General features: G+C 46.0%; 1 pseudogene; it reads left to right on the top strand.

Annotated features, from left to right (window-relative positions):
• Nucleotides 1-10,549: 10,549 nt before the first annotated feature.
• On the top strand, nt 10,550-10,668 carry LOC111732740 (annotated as a pseudogene).
• The last annotated feature ends 3,672 nt before the right edge of the window (nt 10,669-14,340 follow it).

Below are 14,340 nucleotides of genomic sequence, written 5' to 3' on the forward strand. Positions count from 1 at the left end.
CCCAAGATGTTGTTGAAGGAGACCATATAATAAAGGAGTCAGAAACACAGACAAACCTGGGCTCAATCTTCTCTCTCCTACACAGTAATTTGTGTGGTCATGAACAAGTTATTTAACCACTCCAAACCTGTTTCCACATCTGCAAAAGAGGATATTAATAGCAACTCCCTTAAGATCATCATGAGGTTAAATAAAGCAACGCAGGTAAAATGCTCAGCTCAGTCTTCGCCAGGTAGTAATTACGACAGGCAGCTCTAAGATGGCCCCAATGTTCTTCATCTCCTTATATTCACGTCCCCTCCCCTTTAGTTGGGCTAGATCCCGTGACTTGTTTCTAAGGAAAAGAATATGACAGAAGTGATGTGATGTCACTTCCAAGATTACAAAAAGACTCTTGGGCACAGTCTCTCGCTCTCCAATCACCAGCTGCCACGTCACAAAAACACTTAGGCAGCCTGTGGAGAACATGACCAGGAACAGAAGTCTGCCAACAACCACATGAGTGAACTCGAAAGTGGATCTTCTGAGGCCTGCTGATAGCCACATGGGTGAGTTCTCCAGCCCCAGCAAAGTGTCGAGGTGACTATAGCCTAAACCAATAGCTTGTGACAACCTCATGAGAGACCCTGAGCCAGAGAGACACAGTCTAAGCTGAACTCGGATTCATGGCCAACAGAAACTATGGAATAATAAATGTTTGTTGTTTTAAGCTACTAAATTTGGGGGTAATTTATTGTGCAGCAATAGACAATTGATACAAAGAACAAATATGAGCTCTTAGGAGATACAGAAAACAGTAATTGTGGTGCCACCCAGATTCCCCCTTTTCTGGATTAGACACTCATTCTCCCAGCTGCTCCAGAGTGTTTGTGCCAACAGCTCTCAGCCGGTTCCCTCTCCAAGAACTGCTCTCAGCTGAAGAGAGCCACCTCCCCCAAAGTCACACATCCTTCCCTCCCCAGGGGCAGCCCATATCCAGTGACTGGTTGGTGCAGAGATATAAAGATCAGGACCTATTGCCTCAAGGTGGGACAATTTTGAAGAGCCACCCTCTCCTGAACCCCCTGTGAGATCAGCTGAGACTTCATTGTGAATGCATCACAGTTCAACTCTATGCCCATCTTGACTTCTGTCCAATCCTACTTCCTTGAAGACTCTGTAGGTTGTGATTCTCAATACTTGAGACAGTTCCTAGGGAACCCAATCTCATACAGTTGGTGCCAGGATTGGTCCACGGAAGCAGACTCTAAAATGGGATTTTGGACCCTTGCTGGGCAGCTGGTGATGAACACCCCATCACTAGTGATAGCCGGAACTGACATCCCTCTCAGGCTGAAGTAGTGCAATTCTTCAAACTTTGCTCGTGGCGAACCATAGAAGGGAATGAACAGGGGAGGGGGCAATATCACAGGCTTTCGAGAGGTTGGGGAAGTACTAATTCTCAAGACAGTGGAATCCGAAAGCTAATGGCGAGTGCCATTGCTACATTAGGGAAAGATGGAAGACTGAGGGTGTTCAATCATCAGCTGAGGGCAAGTATGAAAGTCAGAAGGCTTGTGTTATTGAAAACCACTACATTTGTGATATTCATTATGGAGCAATAGAAAACTAAAACAGATGTGGGTACCTGGAAGCGGGGTGTTATAACAAATACCTAAAAATGTGAGATTACTTTGGAATTGGGCAGTGGGTGGAGGCTGGAATTGTGAGGAGCATGATAGAAAAGGCCTAGATCACCTTGAACAGAACTTTGGTAGAAACATAATGTTAAAGATGCTGGTAAGAAGAACGTGAGAAAAATTATAGAGCGATCCTAAATTGCATTAGAAAAAGCCTCAATCTCCATGAATAAGTAGAAACCTGGACTTTAAGACACTGATGGTCTCAGAAGGAAGTGAGGAATATGTTTTTGGAACCAGAAGAAGGATGATTTTGTTATGTAGAGGCAGAAACTTAGCAGAATTGTGTCTGGCATTTATGTGGAAAACAGAAATTATAAGCAATGAGCCTGGATATTTAACCGAGGAGATTTTCTAGGTGAAGGCTGGTTTCTTTTTGCTGCTTATATTAAAATACAAGAGGAGAGAAAGAAATTAAGGGAAGACCTGTTTAACAAAAAGGAACCAGGACATTTGGTGATTCGGGAAATTCTCAGCCTATCCGATTTGCAAAAGATACTAAAATCCAGAAATGGCTGTCAAAACTGGCACAGAGGAAAACCCGGGTATGTGTCTATTCAATCTTTTGCTAAAACTTCAGAAAGACCCAAAGGTCAATCAGGGTTGTTTGCTAAGGCCATCACAACAAAGTACTACAAACTGAGTGGCTTAAACAACAAAAATGTATTGTCTCATAGTTCTTGAGTTTACAAAACCAAGATCAAAGTGTCGACAGGGTTCCTTCTGAAGACTGAGCATCTGACCCAGTCCTGTCCCCCAGCTTCTGGTGATTTGCTAGCAATCTTTGGCGTTCCTTGGCTTGTAGAAGCATCACCTTAATCTCTGTCTCCATCTTCACATGGTGACCTCCTTATGTCCATGTCTGCATACAACTTTCTCCTTTTATAAGGACACCAGTCATACTGGATTAAGATGGGTTCACCCTATTCATGTTGACCTCTTCTTAACTAATTACATCTGCAACAACTCCATTTCCAAATAAGGTCACCTTCTGAGGTTCTAGGGTTTAGGATTTCAACATATGAATTTGGGGGCGGGGGACACTGTTCACAACCTATATCAAGGATATTCTTCAGTTCTCAATCAAACCAGGGTACTTCTGGGAAGCTGGGGGTGTATTTTCCCTTAGCTTTCTCAGCAGAAGCTGAATTCTGAGGGGTTATCCCAGAAAGATCTGTGGGAAAGCCTCTTGCATAATGCAATGAACCCCTGTGCAGTTCATGCAAAGCCCACAAAGTTCTCGAGAAATTTATACCCACAGAAACACTGAGAGCTTTGACTGAAAGAGACAGAGTAGAAAATGAAAGAAGGCTGTTGGGTCCCCCAAATTTTACTGAGAACCAGTCGACAAAGCTCAGCTGCAAATAAATGCTATCTTTCATGGAAAAGGAAAAGTGACTCAGAGGGTGGATCCAGCTGCCTAGAGTAGAATCAAGAGCCACGACGTGCAATTTTCAGGCCTTGGAACCTAACGGAATTTGCTCAACTGGATTTAAAAACTGTTTTGGACTGGTGACATTTCCCCCTTCTTAAACCAGAAATATAACCATTGTCCTATGCCTGTCCCACCATTGTATATTAGGTCCGCTAGAGGCCTATGACTTATTTCTTTAGTTTCGCGGTATGTAGGTGGAGAAGAATTGTATTCAGGAGCTTTACTTAATGAGTTATGCTCAGGGGATTCATTCACACCTGATTTAAATGATGAAATTTTGGACATTTGAACTGATGACGTTTAGATGAGATTTTGGGCTTTGAACTAATGCTGTAATAGGATGAGATGCTTGGGAACCTTGGAAGGAGGTGACTATATTTTGCATTTGGGAGGGGTGTGCATCTTTGGGGGACAGAAGGCAGACAGTAGTAGAAGGAATTCATAAAAATCCCCTCCCCCCACAATGCCACACCCTAATAAGTTCCCTGGAACTTATTAATATGATGAGCTAGTACTCCTCTGATTGTTGTGTTAAATGACACAGTCGACCTGATACCCTGAGCAGAACCCAGTCCAGCCTGCCCAGAAGCCCTACCTGCATAATAGCTTAATAAATGGATATTGCTTTAAGTAGCTGTTTGTGATAGTTTGTTATGCAGCAATAGAAAACCAACGGCCTTGGCAGCATAGAGGGATAAACTCTCACCTTCTGCAGCCAGAAAGCAAGAATGCTGAGGATGAGACCCAGGAATTCATTAGAGGAGTAGCAGAGCTCCAGGTAAAGCGGAACTCTCATCCACTGCAAGCCTGCTAAGACAAGGTCAGGGCCCTGCTTGGGAAGGTGTAGGACCCTGAGATTTGCAATGGGGACATCTGGATCCATGAAATCCCAGATCTCCCTGAATCTCCTGGGACTGCAGAAGTGGTTCACTCCTCTTGTAAGAGGCTAATGTCCCCCTCTTGCTTAAAGAAGATGCAGAGGCCTCTGCCTTGCACACTTCTCTGGATCTACCCCTCCCCCCCCCCCCCTGGCTACCAGACAAAGTCACAACATAACCTAGCCGGGGAAGTGCTGGCCTTCCTAAAGGAAGACAAGGACTTTGCCAGCTGCCAATTTTGGCCTCTTGACCCTAATTTATCTCTCATTGCCTGCTTGACGAGAATGGATCTGAGCCCTTTAAGGATGTCTCCTTCGCCAGTTGGCATAATGTTGAGCTTTGTCACTAGTGGGCCATGCAGAAACTTTGCAGGAAAAAGGGGTTTTCCTCCCCAGTTCTGGTGTGCTACTCTTGGCAGGCTGCTGCAGCATGTGCAGCTTCTCCATTGCCCAGTTCTGGTGCATGGCAGTCAGCAGCAGCCAGCAGCCTTCTGTAGCAGTTTCACAGTGGACTGCCTCCAATGACATGTTTCACACACGGCTTTCCCAGGCACCCCAGCGGGCAGATTTGGGTGAGTTCTGCAGGACAGAGATCCAGCAAGTCCCACCTGCTCAGCAGCACTGTGACTTATCTGCCATCCAATGAGCCATGACTGTGTCCTCTTATGAGATCTGGATCTCGGCACCGGGGCAGCCTCTTCCCTGCATGCTCTGTCTGTCTCAGCATTAGGGGTAGTAGCTATTCTTTATATCTGCTATTCCTTTTGAGTTCTCTTTGTTTTTTACTAGCCAGATCTTCATTACTCCAGGTCCCTGTTATACTTCATTATTCTATGTATTAAACTTTTCCCTGTTCAAATTACTATGTGATTTCTGCCTCCCGATTGGACTCTGACTGATCAGGCCCCATATCCTGAGGTTGCAGGACCTCGTCAACATGTACTGACAGAAGCCAGGATAATATCATGGGGTGGAATCAAAGGGCAGGGGAGTGTAAGGTTGGGTAAGTGAGAGTTTACTGATATGGGAGCCTTCTGATAATGGCCTCTAACAAAGACCCCAGGAGCTTGTGCTAATATGCTGCTGGGATGGCTGTTGGAAGTTGGGAGAAGGTGATGGCCTTACACTAAGGGAAGCAGAAAAGCTAAACTGCTACGGAAGACAACTAAGTAAAGGCTCAGAGAAGTGGGCATGCAAGAGTGGATATACTAGAAGAGCTGGAAAATAGAGCAGCAAACCGTATTCTGCAGGAGGACCTGGAGGACAGTCCCTTACAAAGGGATAAGAAATCTCTGGAGAGGGGGACACCATTATCACTGAGAAGCTCCATGTGTCTGTCCTCGTTAAGCCAGAGCTGATGTTATAGACTCCCCAGTGGCAACGGGGATGATAAGATGCTTACATAAAAGAGGCCAGATGGAGGAGCAAGATAGGCTCAGTTATTATAATGAGAGGCCAAGTCAGATTTGGGGGACTGGGATGGCTGACCTTCAGGGAGCTATGGAGGGGATTAATACAACATGGGCAGGGGTGGTAGTCTTCATTATGTCCCCATTAGATTTACCAGTTTGGCCCCTGCAAAAATCAGATAGACCCTAGGGCATTAAAGTGGACTACTGCAAACTCTTTAAGTAGTAGCCTCATGGAAAGTGCTGTGCCAGATGTGCTGTCTTTGCTAAAGCTGACTACCATGGACTCGGGTACATAGTTTATGGCCATTAATCTAGTGAATGCTTTCTTTCCCATCCTTGTCATGGAGAATCAGAAAAAATTTACATTCACTTCAGATGAATAAAAGTTTACATTATGGTCTTATTCTCCCTACCTCCCACCTGTGTTATCTCTCCAACACTCTGATATGATACAGTCCAAAGAGACCTGACTGTCTGGACATCCTGAAGAGCATGACATTAAGCTACTATACTGATGACATTATTTTAATCAGACTGGATGGGCAAGAAGTAGAAAGTGCTTTGGAGGCTTTGCTAAGACATGCGTATTCTAGAAGGTGGAGAATAAGCCTTAAGCTTCAAAGGCCTACCACATTGATGAAATGTTTAGAGATCCAGTGATCGAGGTCATCCAAAATACAGGACAAATTATTTCATCCTGTACCTCCCACCCCAAAGAAAGAAGTACAATGCCTGGTAGGCCTCTATGGGCTCTGGAGGCCTTTCCATACTTAGTAATGCTGCATCAATTTGTACAACTGTTGGCACAAAAGGATGCAACGTTGAGTGAGGTCCAGATCAGGTCCAAGTTATGTGCAAGCAGATCTACCACTTGCAGATAAGGGCCATACAACTATGGCATTAGAGGGATCTGTGAAAAAATTATGTGGAATTTATGGCAAGCCCCAATAGGGGAATTATGTAGACACACAGGGTCTGGAGCAGGCCCATGCCATCTGCTTAAGATCATTATAAGCCTTTTGCAAAACAGCTTCTGGAATGACACTGGACCCTGGTAGAAACTGAATACGTTGCCATAGCTATCAATGTTCATGCAGCCAGAGCTGCCCATCATGAGCTCAATTCTGTCAGACCCACCAACACATAAGGTCAAGTAGCCCTAGTAGCACTCTAAGATGCAAGGAGTATATCCAAGATTGAATTTGAGTAAGAAGAGAGGGCACAAGTAAGATGTACGAGTAAACTACACGACATGTGGCCTAGACCCCCATGTCATCCACTACTATTACACTGGTATCTCTCCTTTAGCTTATGTGTATGGTGGCTACATGGAAGCGGGGGAAAGAGTTGTTCTTTATGATCATCGGAAGGAAGAGGGGGGAAAAAAGCAGAGCTTGATTCACAGATGGGTTGGCTCGCTGGATGCAAGCTGGGAATAGACTACTGCTGCACTATCGTCCTATTCTGAGTAGTCCTGAAAAACAACAGTGAGGAAAATCCTCCCAGTGGGTAGAGCTTTGGCAGTGCACCTAGACACTCACTATGTGTGGAAAGAGAAGCCGCCCAAGGTAAGAATACATCAGAGACATGCACCATGGCACATGGCTTAACTAGTTGGCCAGAGGCTTGAGAAATAAAGTTTGGAAGATAAAAGACAAGGAGACATGGAAAAGAGACATGTGGCTGGACCTATGGGAATGGGCATGAAATGTGAAGATCTTCACATTACACACTAATGCCTATCAGAGAGCATCCACCATGGAAGATGCACTATACACTAAGTAGACAGAATGATTGGGTGAGTTGACACAAGCCAGCCCCTGTCGATCCAGTGCTCACTCTGGGTGCATGGAGATCCATGGAGGTAGATAATGAAAACTGTAACTGGGTCAAATAGCATGGGCTCCCACTCACCAAGATTCATCTAGCTACTGCCAATCAAACTGCCAGTAAAAGACCTATGCCATGCCCCTATATGGCATCACCATTCCTCAGAGATCAACTAGTCAACTGAAGACAAGATGATTACATTGAATCCCTTCCACTCTGGATGAGGCAGCAATTCATATTGACTGGAATCAACACATATATGGGTATGAGTTTGCCTTTCCTGCGACAAGGCCTATGATGGTTTGTTCTGTGTGTCAACTTGGATAGGCAATAGTACCCTTATTCAGTCAAACACAAATCTAAGTGTTGCTGTGATGGTATTTAACATCTATAGTCAGTTAACTTTAAGTAGAGAGAGTAGCCTCCATAATTTGGGTGGGCCTCATCTAATCAGTAGAAAGGCCTTAAGATCAGCACTGAAGTTTCCCTGAGGAAGAAGAAATTCTGCTATGGACTGAAGTAGCAGCTCCTATCTGAGAATTCCAGCCTGCTGGCCTGCCTAATAGATTTCAGACTCGTCTAGCCAGCCCCTCACAATTGTGTAGTTCTTTGCAATAAATCAGTCTATATCAAAAACTATATAAAACTCTCTCTCTCTCTCTCTCTCTCTCTCTCTCTCTCTCTCTCACACACACACACACACACACACACACACACACACACACACACACACACACGTCTCCTACTAGTTCTGTTTCTCTGATAGAGCCCTGACAGATATAAGGCCTGTGCCAGCATCACTATCTGAGGACTACTTAAAAAAGGGAGGCATGGGAGTGAGCAGTAAAGTCTTCCACGCTCAAGTCACTGGTCTCCAGGGAACCTGACATGTGACCATTCCCCTATCCTAAGCACCTGGACTTGATGTTAAAGACTAGACTAGAGAAGAAGGAAACTATTCAGGACCACAACTCTCTAGGCTGGTATTCTTTGCTGCCCACTGATGCCCAGTAAGTGTTAATAACCACAGATGGTGGTAAATCACATTGTGTAATGTTGTCAATGGATGACAGGGATGGTAACCAGAGTGTGGCCAGCCTGAGTGGGTGGATACAGATTAATCCAAAGAAGACTTATGCAGAGAAGTCTCCCCTTGAGTAAATGGACAGGTGTTGATGTGAGGTGGGAGTCGTGGGTCCCTGTAGGATGAATGCAGAAGCACAGCCCCCTGCAGTCCCTCATATGTGAAGTGACCAGGTCAAGGCTTGAAAGGGGGCAGAAGCAGAGAAATGATAGAGCAATGAGGAATGCCCTCCTGGAGTTAGGAATATTGAACTGAATAATGAGAACAGTCGGTGTTCAGCATGTGGAAATTACTTTCCTTGCTTTCTTGTTGTGACTTTGCAAAAATCAGTTTAAGAAGCCATTGAGCTGCGTTGACTGATGCAATGATTCCACAGCTGGGTTTTTATTTCGTCTCATGCTGGGCCCAGGTGAGAGGATATTCATTTCTGTAAGCCAGCACGGCAGTAGATTAAAACCCAGCAAACTTATTGGGAAGGTGCCATTCTAATGTGGGTCTGGAGAAGCAGAAGTTTTAAAGAAGAGGAATGTAGGCAGGCTGAGGTGAATGATGGTGGCGTAGGTTAGCAAATAATATCCCAGACAATCTTAGACCACAAAATAGCGCTCACCCTGGAAAGCTACAAAATTAGAACTTCAAACATTAGCTAGTTACAAATTAAGACTCCTGTATTTACCTTCTTTGCCCTCAAGGAGCCACATCTTTCTGCCCGAGTCGCTACCACAAGGAAAATAAATAGAATTAGGTATTTGGGGATGATGAGACATGTTTGCTTTGGGTCTATTAAGACCCACGCCCACTGTCTTGAGTGAAAGAACAGGGCCTTTTGTAAAGGATTTGTTTTTTCCCACTCTTTATGATCCAAATTTCCAGACCCTAGGGATAGGTCAAGGAGACAGCTGGGGACTTCAACTCAGGAAAGATCAATAGTGGAGCATCTGAAACCTCACCAAACTCAGGGACTACTTGAATGAATCCCGAGAGCTGCCCCCCAAATTCAACCACAGGTTGTGAGAATGGCAGGTGAGCAGGCTCCATCAAATGCATCTGACCAATAACTGGAGGAACCATCTACAGCTTCTTCTGCATCCTCTGCTTTCCCCTAAACCAGCCCTCTCATCACCATACAGCCCCCTTGAGTCCATCCACCCAGTCCTCACTCTCCAAATGCTCACCCAAATGCTCTGGGCAAATGCTTCTCCATCCTAGCTATGTTCCTTTATTTTGTTGTTCTAGACTGACGTGCTAGACGGTCACCAAGAGATACTGTTTTCCACGTGACGGAGGGTTAAAGTCAAGTAGATGGGTTTTAGGTTCAAGAGTCAAAACTCTCTAGGTCAAAACTCTACGTGTCATATTCCTTGGAGTTTCATCCCTCATTTTATAGGTGAGGAAACTGACTCCTGGAGAGAGGTGACCACTAAAGGCCACACTGAAAATTCATGGTAGAGCTGAGGCTACATCCCGCAAGACACTGGTCCCAAGACCTCCCTGTCACACTCCTTTCTCATCCTTTCCCTTGCCTATTGGTATTTCTTTTATTCTAGTCTTTCAAAACAATATGTAAAAACATTCTAATTTGTTCATATTTTAAAGAAGGGGAAGCAATATAGAGACTGATCCAAAAAAGAGCAACAGGTTCCAACTTCATTTTTATTGGATATTCATTATATAATTAATTGCATGTTTGACACAGCAAGTTGCCATTCTGAGTTGGGTTTGTCTTGTGCTAAAACATTCTGAGTTGGGTTTGTCTTGTGCTAAACTTGCCCAGGCAAGTCTGTTTTTGCTGATGGATATTGGGTCAATGCTGAATATAGCAATGGCCCTTTCTAGATTCCTGCATGGGTGCCCCACTTCAGGCAGCTGGGAATTCAGGTTTCCAGCTTCCCCAGCAAGTCCTCAATGTGATAGAATTAGTGACCATATATGGAAAGAGCACCAGCCTAGAAAACAGGGTTTTATTCCTAACAGCCTCTATTCATCCTTCAAAACCCGATTCAAGCATCACCTCCTCTGTGCATTTGATTCTTCTCCAAGCAGAGCAGGTCCCTCCTTGGCCACCCTTGTACTTTGCATATAACTGTCACAATACTTATCACATTATTTGTAATTAGTGGCAGACTTATTTGCCTCCTGCTTCTACTGTGAGCTCCTCAAGGGAAGAGAGTTTTCTTGATCATTTCATTTTTCTAGCACATAGCAGGCACGCAATATATAAGTAAGCGATTATGCTATGGCCATGCCACCCTGAACGTGCCCGATCTTGTCTGATCTCAGAAGCTAAGCAGGATCGAGCTTGGTTAGTACTTGGATGGGAGACCATCTAGGAAGACCAGGTGCTATAGGCATTAAAATAAATTAATTAATTAAATAAGCAATTATGGAATCACACCAAAATGAGAAGGTCTGGCTGGCTGATCTTGAAGGCGATTTCCTTATTTAAAGGTCTATGATAACCTCAATATCACTTCCAGGATTGCGCCCTAATGCCTGAAAGGCACAGAGAAGTAGAAGACCCAGGATTCCTAAACCCTCAAACCAAGCATGCTTGATCTAAGTGTCCCAACCTAGTTGGTCCCTGGGACACAAAGAAATTAAGTGTATACATTGTGTACACAGGTTTGATGAGGATTTGGGTGTTAGACATGCCTCTCTTCCTTCTGTGAGCATAGATCAGTCATCTGAAAGCATTTTGAGGTCTGTCATCACAGTGTCCCATGAGATCGTTTTCTCAATAGCTAAGAAGATGGAGTGGTTCTCCAAAGGAATGGGGATGGAGGCAAAGAATATGTAGAGGGGTTGGGTGGCTAAAGAGGCTAAAGACCAACACTCCAATTTTCTCGTTTATAAATCTGATTAAAACATATATAGGTTGAGAGGCGATCAGCTGGCTTTCTCAATTCCCCCTCTGGGTTATCCTAACCAATGAAAGCTTGACCAGACTAAAGTTTGCAATCTACCACAATGGCTGCAGCAGACCATTTCCTCTCTGAACTATGTGGAGGCGGGGCAGGGATTTAGGAAGAGCTACTTTTGATGTGGGACCCTTAAGCAGAGGGTCCTCCTTAGTGTGGTTTGAAACACTGCCATAGTATGTTTGGATAATGGCTAAATCAGCCTTCTATAAAGACTGGGATGAAGGGATGTCTAAATATAGCTATAGGACACAGTTTGAGATCTGCCTGTGGGTAGAGTAGAAGAACCCCATCTAGAGGTATAAAATAGTAGAAAAATCAAATCCACCTCCCATCTTCTCACTTTCCCAGCCTTGGTCATTTTTTAAAGATAGAGAAAGGGGTCAAACCAGGTCAGTGGGCATTTCTGCCCTTTCCAGGTGCCAGAGAAGAAAATGCTAATGAGTGGAGGTGGGAGTTTGCAAGGAGGCCTTGAGCTGCCAGTCTGCAAATGTAGAGAAGTTTGTACAGGTGATTGTGGAGCCAATGGGTAAGCCCTTATAATAAATACCCTGGGCCCGTGGAGACAGCTTTTATTAGAAACCTTCCATTTTTCTGGCATTTCACTAATTTAGCCAAACCACTGTTGGCAAAAAGTCTGGCTGTCCTTAGCCCCAGGGTGAATTCGATTTAATGTGGGGTAAGGTACTGGAGTGTTGAGAAAGAGCACTGAGCTGAGTGACACAAACGTGGGCTCCCATCCGTATTGGTGCGCCTTAACTTACAGTGGGACATTGACCTTGAACAAGTCGGTTCCCCTCTCTGTGCCTCCGTTTCCTTATTTGTAAAGTGCACAGGGTTGCCCCATAGGAGCTCTACGCCCCCTCTGCCATCGGTTGTCATCCTATAGTTCCCTGATTGTCTCCTATGAGGGGGGTGGGGGGTGGAGGAGTGTTAGCCAAGCAAGGAGGAAATACTCTCGGACTTGACCCTAGGCAGCAGAGGCAGGGACCCCTGCAGAAGTTGTTTGAGTCCCTTCCCCCAGTGGCTTTCGAGCCCCAAGTTGCCAGCTCTCAGTTAAGCAAGTGTCCGGAGCTGATAAAGGAGGTCAGCGAGGGGACAGAACGCCTCCTACTGCAAGCTGACGCTCCGCACTCCGAGAAGCGCCACGTCTAGCGGGGAAGGGGCGCGGGCGCAGCCGGGATGCAGGCTCCTGGGTCACCGGCGCGGCAACGGCGCGAGGCTCCCTAGTCACAGGCGCCGCGGAGATGTGGGCTCCTGACTCAAGGTCGCGGGATTCCCCGACCCCGCCCCGCGGCGGCGGGGCGCAGCCCGGAGAGGGCGCAGCTCCAAGCGACCGCGCGCGTCCCGGGACGTGGCGCCTGCAGAGGCGTGGCCGGGCTGGGCGGGGGCTGCTCCTCGCCAGACGCCGGGTCCTGGCTGCGGGCGACTCGTCCTTTCTGGACGTGACCCGCTCCGCGCTCCCTTGACCACAAGCCAGGAAGCCCCGGGGAACGCCCGGCGGGCGCCGAAGCTGGTGCGAGGCCGCGGTTCGGTGCGGGCTGCGAGCCGAGCAGGGAGGGGGGCGGCCATGGCAACGGGCGTGGGCCGGGCTGGGACGCGTGTGAAACGCTTCTTTCTCCACATTTTGCTGCTCGGGCCCCCTGCTCACCGCCCCCGCCGTCTGAATAGCTGTTCTGTCTCGGCGGATCTCCGCGTCGGGCTGCTGATTGTTTTAACTCCCAGACTGCCTGGCTCTGTTGAATTTCCAGACGCCTCTTTAGGACAGGTCCTGGGGGACGGAGGAGAAATCTGTTTGCAGGAAAAGCCTGGCACAAATAACCTTGCCTCTGCTCTCCTCTCTTTTGATCCTCTTACACCGTCCTTGCCTACGATATGGAAGAGACAGTGGCTCCATTTTACAGATAGCAAAACTGAGGGGTAAAGTGAGTTGGCCAAAAGCACATTGCGAGATATAACTAGCAGAAATGAGAGAATTTCTATCCTTCCACTGTCGGTCCCTGGAGTGAAGCTCTGGAAAACTCTCCGTGGCTGGGCTCAGAATTTGACAAGCCAATCTCCCTCTTCTGCTTGCATCTTCTGGTGAGGGAATGACAAGCAGCCTTCAGGGATCTCCAAGCCACGAGGGAGGGAGAATCAGGGTCCTGGACCCTGTTTTGGGCTCCTTGCTTCCTTCTGCTGGATGACTCCATCCTCCCGCTCCTGCCTTCTCCCCATACACCACCTTTCCCTGCTTCACTCCTTTTGGATCAGAGGATAAGGATCAACACTCCTACTTTCTCATTAATAAATCTCATTAAAGACCACTAGAATATTCTAACTTGTGGAACTTGTTTAAGCCCCTTCCCCATTCTGGGCCTCAGTTTTCCCGTCTTTATAAGACGGCCTATATTAACCCCTAAGAAATCTTCCAGCACTAATGTTCCAGGATTCTAATTCACATATTTTCTCTGCAGGTTTCTCTGCAGGAATTAAAATTTCTTCCTTTTCTCCATATCAGAATTATACTTGCCTTCCCAGCAGCTGTGCACATAGTACTACTTGATAAAAGGTTATTAAATAAGTATAAAGGTATACCTTGTTTTTCTACTCTCTAACAAGTTCCTAATGATGACCAAAAGCAGGAAGAGAAACATAAGGGGGTTTGTCACCCCTTCCCAAGTATCTCTGCACCACCATGCGTGATGAGGAACTGACAGCCATTTCCTGAGGTTGGTAGGGCAGCAGAAATATCTCATTTCAAAAGCTGGGTTTGAATTTGATCTCTGTCCTTCCCTTACTGCTTCTCGCCAGTTGCCTTTTTGAACTCTTGCATTCTTAAGTATTCCCTGGACTGTGGATATATCAGCAACAATGGTTCCCATTTTACAGATGAAAAAAACAAAAATGTAAAGTGACTTGGCCAAGAGCACAACACAAAATAAGAGATGGCAGGCACAAGGCCGTTTCCTCATTTGTTCAATGAAAGTAATAATAATGTCTTATTTCATAGGATTGTAGGAAGTTCGGCTGGAACAGAAGGGAAGGCTGTTGGAAGCTGTTTGCTGCTGATGGGTGCTGCAGTAGTATCAGTAACACTGATGCCTGGTGTGGAACTATGAGAAG

The sequence above is a fragment of the Pteropus vampyrus genome, unplaced genomic scaffold (assembly GCF_000151845.1).
Source record: "Pteropus vampyrus isolate Shadow unplaced genomic scaffold, Pvam_2.0 Scaffold486, whole genome shotgun sequence".
NCBI lineage: Eukaryota > Metazoa > Chordata > Mammalia > Chiroptera > Pteropodidae > Pteropus > Pteropus vampyrus.